Below are 13,578 nucleotides of genomic sequence, written 5' to 3' on the forward strand. Positions count from 1 at the left end.
GGCAAGGGGATGGTCTCCCACATAGCCAAAGTTGAACCTAACTTAGAAGTTGCAACGCAGCAGAAAATTGAGGGCGAAGAGAAAGTCCCTAAAGAATACTGGGACATTAAAGACATTTTCAGCGAAAAGCCTTCTAATAAATTCCCCACCCTCCCCATTGAGATCCTCCCAGGGGTAAAACTCCCCAAACACCAAATTTATTTGATGACACCACGCGAAATGGAAGAACTGCAGAAATTTATTGACAAAAACTTGAAACGGGGTATCATAGAGCGGGCTAGACCACGAGTGCCTGCACCTGTATTGTTTAGAGAAAAGAAAGATGGCTCTTTTCATTTATGTGTAAACTACAAGAACCTTAATGGGATTTGCCTAGAATATGTGTACTCCATCTGGGTGGGGTAAGCTCTCCATGCATGTGGCTCTCAATTTGGGAACCAGATCTCAGGATCAGCGGGAGTCAGGGGGGCTCAGAGGGAGGGGCTTCTCTGGGCAGGCACAGCGGTGTGGGATCTCCCCTCCCCCACATCTCCCTTGAGGTTCACAAGCTATGGGGCTTTTGCCGAAGATGCAGTCCTGTCCTACTCTCTCCCCCACACATATTTCTCCCCCTCAACATTCTTAAATTCAGGTCTGTCCATCACCCCAGTTTTCATGCTGACAGGCCGAGACCCTCAGATGGTCAGCCAGGATAACCCCAGGACACTGCCAGTAGCTCCTCACACATAGACACATTACAGAAGGACCCCTTTGTGATGGAGGGCCCAAAGACCACCAGCTCTAAGAACCAGAATAAACGTACCTATGAGGAATGTGGACACATCCCTGTGGAAAATGGAAAAGAGCAGGTTGAAATGCAGGCAAGGCCCTTGGCTGAACAGGTGGGCCTCTGAAAGGAAAGAAGCCACCAGCAGGCACCACCCCCTCCTCCTCCAAGGACTCCAGCCACCCAAAAAAGCAGGGAAGCAAAGCCCCTTTGTCTACTCCTTGCCTGGCTTGCCCAGGGGAAGGGGGAGGCCTGTAAAAAGCCATATTGTACCAAGGTGCCACTGCCATGCCAACAGCCCTCTCAGATCCTTCTCACAGGGCTGCTGCCAGCACACAAGACACCCTTGGAAGAATTACACTACATCCCTCCCTCCCTTCAAGAAAAGTGTGAAAGAAATTAATTTCAGCTGGCACTGTCTGTGATGCAACACTTTCCAGTGGCACAAAATAGGCACACCAGGTTTCGGTGATGCCGCCCATAATTTAATTGCCATAACAATGTCCTGGGTCCTTCTTCCAGCTTCTGGGCCTTGGGTCTCTGCCGCCCCCCCCCCCCCCAATACCTACCTTCTGTGGACAGGGTGTTAACCTGTTCGCCTTTCACATTGTTTCTCGCAGCAAAGGCTTCAAAACTACCCAGGCTTCCCTTGTCATTCAGACCCTTAACTGCAGAGAGAACAGAATCAGGCTTGAGTGGGCACTTGGCCTGTTTCCACCTGGGGGGAGGGGGCAGAGTAGGCTTCTAAGAGGGTGAGGAACCCCCTTCTTGGGCAAGTCTCTCCAAAGGAAAGAGGTAGGCGGGGGTCCCTTGGATCAACTGCAATGGGGGCCCACTAGGGACTGAGGAGTGGGAGGATCATGGGCCCCCCCGGTGGACTCCTGCTTTCAGGGGAGGATGCACAGGCATGAATCTGAGCTCAGTGAGTTGTGCCCCTACAAGCTCAGGCCAAAGGGCACCAGAAGGAGCAGCGGAGTAGGGGAGATGATGCCACAGTGAAGGCACAGCAGAGGCAGGTGCCATGTTGGGGGGCTGAGTCCCTGAGGTCTCCCGGCTACCAAGGGCTGCCCCAGGGACCCCCAGTGCTCTAAGAGCTGCTGCCCAGGAATCTACCCCCACCTCAAATCTAGCCCCCACTCCCCGAGCCTCTCCTCTACTTTTGAAGCTGAAGAAGAAACTGCAACCTCCATCGCAGTCTTCCCACTCTCCCTTTGATAGAACCTTGTGGGTGATGGCTGATTTTGCAAAGCAAACCAGGTTTATGAGCTATTTCCATCAATATTTCCCATTGCTGCAAAGGATTCAAACAAATGGTGGATTAATGAGGCATGCAAACTTCATCTGGGCCATACTTCCTTTCGTCTCCAGCTGAAATACTCACCCAGGTGTATTGCAATTCTGCATGTGCCCTTGCCGGTGTCAACAGTGATGACGGTGGACATAAACTTCTTATCTATTTCTATTGTTTCCATGGTAATTTTACTGCCTTCCCCTGTAAGAAGAAATGAAGCAACTGTAAATTGGGTTGGGCTTTCTCGCAGAAAGTGGGGGGGGGAGTTATCCCCAGCTGTAAGCTTTTGAGATTTAGGTAAGAGATCTGGTCCCCTGATGAAGAAGTTGGGGTCTTTGGAATGGAAGACAGCATTGAAGGCATCCAAATGGGCCGTGCCTGCCCACCTGCTTCAAGGAAGCCCCTCAGAAGGTGAAGATGCAGCTCGCTTGAGCTGCAGCTAAACTCCATTGCACCCCAGAAATGAGAGGGTGCCCCAGAATCCCCTCCTTTGGCATCCTTTTGGAGCCTGGCTCCTCTGGACTCAGGACTCTTTGGGTCTTAAGGGGCCCGCCCCCTTAGCTCCTCTGGCAAGGGTGCTGGATCTTGGGTCCTGAGGTAGGCAGAGCATCTGTTCCAGCCCCTGCCTCATTCCTTTCCCAACCCCCACCAGTATCCCTGCTTCTTGGCCCCACAGGATCCCAATGTTAAAAGCCAGCCCACCCCGTTCACTACGTACCAAATATGGTGGAGAAAACTCCATCTTTTCTCTCGAGCATCAGTTCCATTGTCTTGCAACCTTGTGGCCTGCAAAATGATGGCAAAGCTTCTGAGGCCATTATCAGATCACTCGGCTCTTAGGTATACCACCTGCCCTTCCTGATGGTCCTTCTGTCCCAAATAAGGGAACCACCTCCAGGTTCTCCAGCTGATCTCGCTCATGGCCTGAAACCCCTGGGCTCTATGGAAGGTGGCCTTGCCCCAGAGGCCCTTCCTTTAGTCCTCAAACACTCCTTCATCCTGGCCTACCAAAGTTAACCTGGGCCCTGACTGAAGGTGCTTGCCTCAGTCGTTTCTCCCTGAGATGTCAGGAGAACGTGCCCTGAAGGTCTCTTGGTCCTTCTCCCTGGATCTCAGAGGGGGCTGAAGAAACAACCCCAGCTCCAGGGCAGTTCCAGGACTTTGGGGTGACTTCTGGCTCCCAAGAGCAGCACCACTGGACCCCTGGCCACTTGGGTATTATGGAAGCAAGCAGCAAACCGCGGCACTTACGTTTTCATCATCACTGTCATTTTCACTTTGTCCGCCGTCAGTTGCATAAAAGACACAGGAGTTACTGGCATTTGGGGAATATCCTGGCAATTGGTTTTCATGGCTGCAATGAACCACTCTCCATTCATCTGGGGACCAAAGGTGTTAGGGACCCATCTGGCATTTGCAGAAGGAGCATCTCCCCAGAAGCATTTGTGCCAGGGAGGCTGCCCATCAGTGGGCAAGAGATGAAATCCCCCTGACTGGGAGGCAGCCTTACAGACCCTTTGGAAGCACCCCGAATGACTTCTCTGAGGAAGTCATTGCAGTTAAAATGTGCTGTCTGGAAAGAGTTGATTTTATGAGTAATTCCACCCAAATGCATATTTAGGGATGAGTTTTTTCATACAATGCATCAAAAATATCCCAGGTTTATTTATTTGCCAGTTTTGTTAAATTGTGGTCCCCTCCCAAGTGAGAAAGGCCCTCACTGCCCCATTGAAGGGGGAAGGCACAGACCCATTGCACCAGCTGTCCCCTCTGTGCCTGAAGAGGGGCTTCTGATGCCTGGGTTCCTTCGATCAGGGGAGGGTCAGGGAGGGGCACCCAGAGCAGAGACATACACCCCCATCCACATGGACTCACCTTGCTATGATCAATTGTCACAAATAGCTTGTCACGCTTAGCCTGGACAAAGACGCAGAGGGCCAGGCCCAAAGTGAAGAGCAAGGATTTCATCTCACTCGGTCCTTTCTTCTCCTCAGCCAAAGAATATTCTGAGACTTGGAGACAAGTGATTGGAGTTTGCAGGGGCCCCTGCTTTTATACAGCCCAGGGGGCTCCCTGTGCCCTCCCACCCTCACTGGGGCTTACATCACCTCCATTCAGGCATGCAACCACCAATATAACAGGGTTATTCTTGGCAGGGTCCAGGATGACAGGCTGAACTTACCCATTGACATTCTCCAAACATAGAATGTTTGTGTTGGCTCTGGACCCATTGGGCATTTGGCCTGCAGCCCATCAGGAAAGGCCTCCCTCTTTGTTCGAAGCTTGGAAGAAAAGGTCAGTGGCTTGGCTAAAGTACAACACTAACAAGCTTGCAAGCAGCCAGGTGAGAGAGCAGAGGAGAAGATGGAGTCAAGGGACACAGGTGTCCTCAGGTGCTCAAGGGGTGATGTGGCACTGCACAAAGCAACTTTTGTGGGGAGAGAGGAGAGGGAGATGAGTTCCTTCCCAGCCTTGCTGTGCTCCAAGAGTCACAGACACTCTCTCTGGGAAATGGAGGTTCCCCAAGGAGGCTGTGGGAAGAGGCAGTGCTGCCTTGGGGGCCTCAGTGCCACCCTTCCCACATAAGTGAACAAGCTCTCAGCGCCCCACTGCTTCACCCTTCTGAACCTCTCTGGAGGGGCTCTTCTTCTTGCCTAAAAGCCACCTGATCTTACAACCCAATCCAGGGTGGATGTCCTTGGGCAAGTAGGTCTCAGAGGAGAGACCAACACTACTCACCCCGACACGGGGCAGATGAGTCATCCCAGGTGGCCTCCATTGTGTCATCAAGAAGGTGCATAGAAGCGCCTGAGAAAGCCACTGTGGAGTGATCAGAATGTGCTGGAGCAGATTCTGGCTGGCACTACCACTGTTCCAAGGGTGGCTGGCAAAAGTCTCAGATCCTCCTGACCATGGACTCTGGAGTGGTGCCTGCCTGGGATGGGCAACGGGGCTCTTGGGGCATCTGCAAGCAGGGCTGTGCTGGACCCGTGTCTTGCCATCTTTGAGGGCAGGATGGGCACAGGGGGTAGAGAAAGGAGGAAAGGCAGATGAGAGTTCCCAACTTTTATCCCCCTCAACTTCCTTAAATATAACTTCAGAGATTTATGCATTTATAAGTCTTGTGCCTTGTGTTGTACAGATGTATTTCGAGGGCCACAAAATGGGTCTGGGGTCTGCCTTGGCCCAGACCTTTCCAAAGTCTCCTGTTTCCAAAGTTTACTGTGGCCAAATGAAACCAAACAGGGCTCCTGTCCGTTGCACCCCTGTTCATCCAGTCCTCTCTTGGGAATAAGCTTAGGAGCAGGGAGGGGCTAGGGATGCTCAAGGGATGGGCCAAAGCTTCCTGCAATGTGCAGTGCCTGGGTGGGCAACAACATGAGAAGGGTTGCCTGGTGAGAACTCCAGGACTATGGTGGCCACACATTTTCTTGGAAGTAGTAAAAGACAAATTGGAAAAGAGGGTAAATGTTACAGAGGCTCATAAGGATTAAATAAAAGGGTACCGTTTCTGTTTTTCACTTTGCTTTACAAAAGAAAAATCAGAAGCACAACCAAGACAAGAAATCATGGAATGAATCTAAACAAAAGCTTTCTGAAATGAAAGGCAGCCTGTTAGAATGACGGATTGCAGGGTCACTGTGGGCATAATCCACCCTTTGTATTGAGATGTCTTTTCATTGGCTGCAGAAGTGCTGCAAGCCAACACGGAATTGATTCCTCTCAGGGTATTGATTGCCACCTTCATCTCTTCTTTCTCAGTTGGGCAGGTGCTGAAGGGCACTGGATTCTTCTTGTTGCCTGGGGCTCCTGGGAGAGGAAAGGGGGTGCCCCGTGGGTCATCAGGGCCAAGGATGAAAGCAACAGGGGAAAACGACAATCTCATATAGTTCTTTCGACCTCTCCCAGTGGCTTTTAGGCATGTTTGTTCTTTCTGCACATCGATAGGCCACGTGTGGTCCACAAGAACATGTGAGAACAGACGGAGGAAGTGCCCCTGTGTTTCCAGTCGTACCTGGCCTCAAATTCAGAAGGATTGGACTTTTCATGGACAACATCCATACCCAAAGAAGAACGTTCTGGTGGCGAAAGGCTGAGCAAGGAGATATTTCCTGGTTGTCATAGCAAAGACATCTCCAAATCTGGACCTTTCCCTTCATGGGATTCCCAGTACCTGACCAAACCTTCTCCTTGCCCTGTGGCTTTTAGTCCTTCAGCCCTGTTGCTCACACAATCATCAAGGATGCAGTGTGGTTGTTTCCTGGGTGCACACATGTCCCCAGATTTGAAGTCTGGCATTATTTTGGCCATTGGACCATTATTCTTTTTCTCCAAATTAAAAATCTGACTCCCTCTGAAATGAGGAAGAATGAGAAGAAAACCTTTCAGGCCCAGAGGTGTGTGTCCTGATCAACAAGGAAGCAGGTTGTGGTTTTGTAATTGTTGATCTTGGAGTCCCAACAAGAAAAGGATTTGTAGAAAGTTATCACCCAGCCCTGTCCCAGAAAAATGAAATATCCTAGGAAATATTGAAAAGGCAGAATATCACATTTCCCTGGATGTGAAAAGGAAGAAACATGTTTTAAAGACAGAGTAGCTTGCTCCCTACCCAACCACCTTGTCAATGGGCCATTAAGCTGCCCAAGCCAGTTCCTTTACATAATAAAGAGTTCTCCCCTTCAGCTCCAGGGTGATGGGATTAAGGCATGATTAGCCTTTACCCACTCACCACATGGCATTTGAGAACTCAACCAAACCTGGTTTTAAAACACAGCCTAGAGAGTTGCCCCTGCATGACCCCATGGGAGTCTGAAAACCAATCAGAATACATTTCTTACACAGGAACAGGAAACAGATAGATGGACCAAACAGATTATAAAAAACCCTGCAATCCTTTTCCTCGGCCCTTCTCTTCTTCCTCACCCAACATTGAAGCATGTGATCACCTTTTCTGTTCAGAACTGAAGCCATGTGGTCCTGCCCACCATTAAACCTTCTTTCCAAGCAGCCTCCATGTCTCCAGTGTCTTTTTGTCCAGTTGGAGCTCAACCTAGAAGGACATTTTTTTCAACAATTGACACCTAAAGATGGGACTCCAAGCTAACCTAACCAATGTATATGGCCCAGGTAAGCCTCCCATGCCAGCACAGACCCCATTGAGTCTGTGGGTCGATTTTTCTGGACCTTAGCCATTTGAAATTAGGTTTTAAAGGGGTTTTGAGGTTGAGCTCAAAGGCTGCCTGGAAAGAAGGTGAGTACCTCTACATTTTAAATTTTATTTTAAAGCATGGCAAAGCATGGGAAATGTATGTATAACTGCATATGTGTGACTGATGGGATCCTTCTCCCAATCATAGCTGGATCTTGGTTCCTCTATGTGTTTTACTGAGAGGGCCTGGAAAGTATTAAAGTCAGGCCAGAACACTGGATCTTATGTTAGGGAAAGGAATTTGTGTGTGTGAAAATGGATGGAAAAGTGAATGATTTTTGTTGTTGTTGCTTTTGTCCTGTTAAAGCAAAAAAGCAAAGACCCATTGTGCGTAAAGAGAGAAGGATGTGCTGGCACTCACTGCAGAGGGGCAGAGGTCCTACACGGATCACCTTTTTGTATCCATAAAATCTTAGCAGAATTCCCTACAAGGGCCGAATACTTCATTGAGGGAATAGAAGTCCTTCCCGGAATGGTTTTTTTTCCTGAAAACTTATAGTGGGTCACCCAGCTAGGCTAAAGTGTAAAGGATCATGGGAAGCATTAGCTCGTGGGTGACCGGAATTTCCCTTGGAGATTCCCTTGAACCCTGGTGTCACGCCCCACTCCACTCCATAATTAGGAAAGAAGACTAAGAGACTCCATGGGTTGGAAATCCAAAGTACTTTTACTAATTATAAATGGTAAGCGAGCAGTAGTGAAGCAAGATCTGAATAATATGGCGCGAAAGCAATTGATATATAGGAAAACCCGTTCCCCCCCCTAGGATCAAAGCTCCAGTCCAATCATAAGTCCTTCAAATGTCAGGTGTGAGATAACTTCAAAAAGACAGGCCGAAGATGGAATGTGTAGGCCGTTGATGCAGGCGGGAAACACGTACGCATGCGTAATCCCAACGACTGGTACATCCTAGAACATTCCTCCAGCACATCAATTAAATCCCTCCCACATACACGCCCCCCCCTCCCCGTTTCATGGCAGCTGAAGCAACAGCAAAGCAGAAGCTGACATCCGGCCGTCCCCCGGAAAAAGGCTGTCAGGCCTGGAAGAAAAAACAAACAAAACAGACAAATAACAAAACAAATGAAAAAGGGAGGGGAGAGAAGTCAAGGCTTGTCGGGATAAGAAGCATAAAATTTCTGGAGTAAGCGGGGCGCACGAACGTGGGACTTATCAACCCATTCCGTGTGGGAGGGGGGAAAATGTTTCCAAGCCACAAAGTATTGGATGCGATTACGGTGCCGACGGGAATCAAGAATGTCACGAATTTCAAAATGATGTTCCCCATCCACAAGTAACGGAGCAGGCGGAGGGTCATCTGTGGGCCTTAGGTTGGACACCCGAACTGGTTTGATGAGGTTAATGTGGAACACTGGGTGGATACGGTTGAGATGCTTGGGCAATTGCAAACGAACAGAAACAGGATTGATAACTTTCACAATTGGGAAAGGGCCAACATACTTGGGACCCAATTTCTTCGATTTTTGTGTAGTATGCAAGAATTTCGTGGACAAATACACTAAATCTCCAACGTGGTACTCATAGGGCTGAGAGCGTTTCTTATCAGCCTGCTTCTTATGAGCCTTATGGGCAGCGTCCAAGGTGGAAAGAGTCAGGGGCCAAAGGCGACTGAGACGTTCACTCCAGTCTGCAACGGAAGGAACCTGAGGCTGGGCCGTAGGCAGTTCGGGAATAGGAACAAAATCCTGGCCGTAAACGACCCGGAAAGGGGTGAAGCCCGTACTGGAGTGAACCGAATTGTTATAGGCCACTTCAGCATGTGGTAACAAGTCAACCCAATCGTCCTGTTGATAATTGATAAAACAACGTAAATATTGTTCAAGGACGGAATTAGTACGTTCACAGCCGCCATTAGTCTGAGGATGGTAGGCGGAGCTAAGGCCTTGGGCGGAACCAATGCGTGCGAGGAACTCCTTCCAAAATTTAGATGTGAATTGGACTCCACGATCGGAGATAATACGGTCGGGAACCCCATGTAACCGGTAGATGTGGGAAAGAAATAATTTAGCCAACGCCTTGGCGGAAGGAATTTTGTGGCAAGGCACGAAATGAACTTGCTTGGAAAACAAATCAGTGACCACCCAGATGACGGTGTGCCCCTGGCTCTCGGGGAGCTCAACAATAAAGTCCATAGAAATCTCCTTCCAAGGTGCAACCGGGCGGGCGACAGACTGTAGAAGTCCCTGCGGTTTCCCCAGCGGCTTTTTGGCGGCAGCGCAAACTGGGCAACTGGCCACATAAAGTTCAATGTCCTTTTTTAAAGAAGGCCACCAGAATTGTCTCTTCACGAGGTGCAAAGTCTTGACGAACCCAAAATGACCCGCCATCCTGGAGTCATGAGCGCGACGAAGGACGACAAGTCGTAGGGAAGCGGGGACGTATAATTTAGCACCTATCCACGGTAGATCGTCCCTCATGGTGCACTCGTCCCGATGGGTCAGGAACCAGTCGTCTTGAGGAAGAGCCGCTTTGAGGTCAGAAAGTAGATCGTGAGGCACTTCCTCCTGAGCTTTGGTCTGTTGACGTGTGAGTACCGGAGCTGCCAAGAGCGGTTGGACGATACTCAGCTTGGAACAATTATACTGAGGTAATCGGGACAAAGCATCGGCCATGAAGTTCTTTCCGCCCGGGATATACTTTAGAGTGAAATTGAAACGGTTAAAATATTGGGCCCAACGCATCTGTTTGGGGGAGAGACGACGAGGTGTGCGTAACGCTTCCAAGTTCTTGTGGTCAGTCCACACCTCAAATGGGTGTTTAGAGCCTTCGAGGAAATGGCGCCAAGTAGCGAGGGCCCAACGGACCGCAAAAGCCTCTTTCTCCCAAACCGCCCAGCGCCGCTCTGTGTCAGTGAGTTTACGTGAGGTGTACGCGCAAGGCTGTAAGTTACCTTGGTCATTGGCTTGTAGCAGAACGGCCCCAACGGCGACATCACTGGCATCCGCCTGCACGACGAAAGGCTGGTCGAGATCAGGATGTTTAAGAACCGGTTCAGCGGCAAAAAGGCGTTTAAGTTTTTCGAAGGCCGCCTGGCATTCCATGGTCCAGTCCAAAGGCTTATTGGGTTTAGGCTTCGGGTCGCCTTTAGTCTTGAGTAAATTAGTAATAGGGAGAGCAATGTTGGCAAAAGAGGGAATAAATTGACGGTAGAAATTAGCGAAACCCAAAAATTTTTGTAACTGTTTACGAGTTTTGGGTGCGTCCCACTCAGTGACCGCCTTCACTTTTTCAGGGTCCATTTCAACGCCATCAGAGGAGATACGGTAGCCCAGATAGTCAATAGTCGTTTGGTGAAACTCGCACTTAGACAATTTGGCATACAGGTTGGCAGCACGGAGTTTTTTCAAAACAGTGCGCACCAGATTGACGTGGTGGTCGTAAGAGCGAGTATAAATGAGGATATCGTCCAGATATACGATAACGCCCTTATAGAGATGATCGTGCAGGATCTCATTAATAAATTGCATGAACACAGCAGGAGCCCCCTGTAGGCCAAAAGGCATAACTCGGAACTGGAAACAACCAAGAGGGCAGTTGAATGCGGTCTTCCATTCGTCCCCTTCCTTAATGCGTACTCTATAGTAAGCTTCTCGCAGGTCCAATTTTGTGAAGATGCGGCCCTTCCCCAGTTGCGCTAACAAGTCCTTCATCAATGGCAGTGGGTAGAGGTTTTGAGTACAGATCGCGTTAAGGTTGCGAAAGTCACAGCATAAACGAAGAGACCCATCTTTCTTTTCACGAAATAGTACAGGGGCAGCCACTTTGGGTCGAGCCGGTTCAATGAACCCATGTTTCAAATTTTTGTCAATGAAAGAACGCATCTCCTCCATTTCCCTGGGTGACATGGAGTAAATGCGGGGTTTTGGGAGTTTGACCCCGGGTAAAATGTCAATGGAGCAATCAGTAGGCCTGTGGGGGGGTAGAATGTCCGAAGATTGCTCGCTGAAGACATCCTTAAGATCCAAATATTCTTTCGGGATTTTGTCCTCTCCTGCAATCCTCTCCTGCCCTCTAGCGGCTACTTCAGGAACGTTAGTGATGTCAGGTCGGTCCGGAGAGCCCTCCCCCACTGGAGGCACCTTCGAGCGAACACGCAAGCGGCCTGTCCGCCAATTTATGTGAGGGTTCCACTTTCGGAGCCATGGGATGCCCAAAATGAGTGGCCTGTCCATGCCAGGCGTGACCACAAAAGAGATTAATTCAGTATGCGTACCCATCCTCATTTCCAAAGGCTCAGTAAAAAAATGGGCACCCCCCCCCCGCAATCGATCCATCTATTTGGCAAAACACAATCGGGGTTTTCAAAGTGCGCAATTTGATGCCCAATTTTTCCACCATGGCGGGATTGATCATGGATCGGGAACAGCCGGAATCAAGTAAAGCTAGGAGGGTGGCAGGGGTCCCCTCAGGAGGAACTTTTAATTCAATAGGGATGAGAAGGGGCCCCTTGTTTGAACTCACCCAGTGAGGCGATGTGTCGTCATCAGAGTCCTCAGAAGAAGAGGAGTTAGCATCTGCGTCATCCTTTAATGGCTGGGCAAAAGGAGGGGGGTTGGTTTCCCCAGAGAACGCTGTCTCCTTCTTCTTCTTTTCAGAGCCTCTGGCAGGCTTGTCATCACGTCTGGGAGGGGGTTGGGCAGAGAGAGGCAGTTTAGCCCGACATTCGGGGGCGGTGTGCCCAAGCTTGCCACAACGAAAGCATGTTAGCGGTCTGGAGGAGCCAGAAGGGGGCCCTCTCGCGTCGCCTCGTCGTTTGGAAAACGATTGCATAGTAGGAGGGGGGAGGGACCTGGCAGCCCTCTCTTTCCGCTTCCTTCTTTCTTCTGTGGCATAACGCAGACGGATTAAGTCAAGCTCGGCGTCTGCAGCATGCTCAAACCACGTGATTAAGCGTCTTGGCAGGTTACGATTGACACATTGTTGATAAATGTCTGCGTTCAACCCTTCAGCAAATCTGTCCAGAAGGGCGTCCTCCCCCCATCCTCTCATGTATTGTGAGAGACACTGAAATTCCTGGATGTATTGGGCGACAGGTCTATCGTCTTGGTCGAAGGTTAAAAACTTCAATTTGTTCCGCTTCTCAGTTAATGGGTCATCAAAACGTTGGCGGAAAGCCTCCATAAAACGGTTGAAATTCCCCAAGAGGGGAGAGCCAGACATGTGCAAAGCAGTCGACCATGTAGCCGCCTCACCATCCAAAGATAAAAGAATCATTCTGACCCTTAAAGTGTCAGATTCAAAGTCCCGGCCATAAATTTCCATGTAGTTAAACACCTGCATAAGAAAGGAGGGAAGGCTAGTAGAATCCCCCTTAAAACGTACAGGCAAGGGAGGGATTTTAGCCATTCGATGTCTTCGGGGGGGAGGCTGGGGGGGAGGTCCTCTTTGATCAGCGAAACCTCTAGCCGCAGGGGGAGACACGGGCCGAGGGGGGGGTGGGGGAGAATCCTGGCGTGGGTAACGTTGCCAGTTTCCCCAGTCTCTTGCCTCCTCCCCCCTTCTCTCTTCCAAAAATATTTGACCCCAATAATCAGGTAATTCACTCCGCTGGGGTTTTCTCATCGGGCCCCGGTGCTGATAGCCTCTCCATTCTCCTTCATCGCCCCCTCTGCTTTCCCCACAGTACCTTTGGCTCCAATAGTCAGGGACTTCACTCGCCTGAAGTTTTCCCACAGCACCTGGCTCCAGCGAAGTTTGTGGAGGTGGTCTTTGGGTGAGCCCAGCATTCCAGCTTGTCTCTATCTCTCTTTGCCCCGCTGAAATTGACCAACGGGGTGGGGGGGAAGGTTCAGGCTGACTGGAAATTTGCAGTTGGAATAAATCTTCGTGCAAAGGTCGGTCAGACGGGCTGGGCTGGTGTAAAGAAAGGTCGGGAGGTCCTAGTTCACTGGAATCCCTTCCAGCTGCGCCCTCCTCCTCTCTGGTCGGAGAAGGCATTCTTTCCCTTCGCGGTAGACGTAAATCTCCTGGAAAGGGATATATTCAGATCTTGCTTCTTGTCACGCCCCACTCCACTCCATAATTAGGAAAGAAGACTAAGAGACTCCATGGGTTGGAAATCCAAAGTACTTTTACTAATTATAAATGGTAAGCGAGCAGTAGTGAAGCAAGATCTGAATAATATGGCGCGAAAGCAATTGATATATAGGAAAACCCGTTCCCCCCCCTAGGATCAAAGCTCCAGTCCAATCATAAGTCCTTCAAATGTCAGGTGTGAGATAACTTCAAAAAGACAGGCCGAAGATGGAATGTGTAGGCCGTTGATGCAGGCGGGAAACACGTACGCATGCG

This window comes from Thamnophis elegans, chromosome Z (assembly GCF_009769535.1).
Source record: "Thamnophis elegans isolate rThaEle1 chromosome Z, rThaEle1.pri, whole genome shotgun sequence".
In the NCBI taxonomy this organism is placed as follows: Eukaryota; Metazoa; Chordata; class Lepidosauria; order Squamata; family Colubridae; genus Thamnophis; species Thamnophis elegans.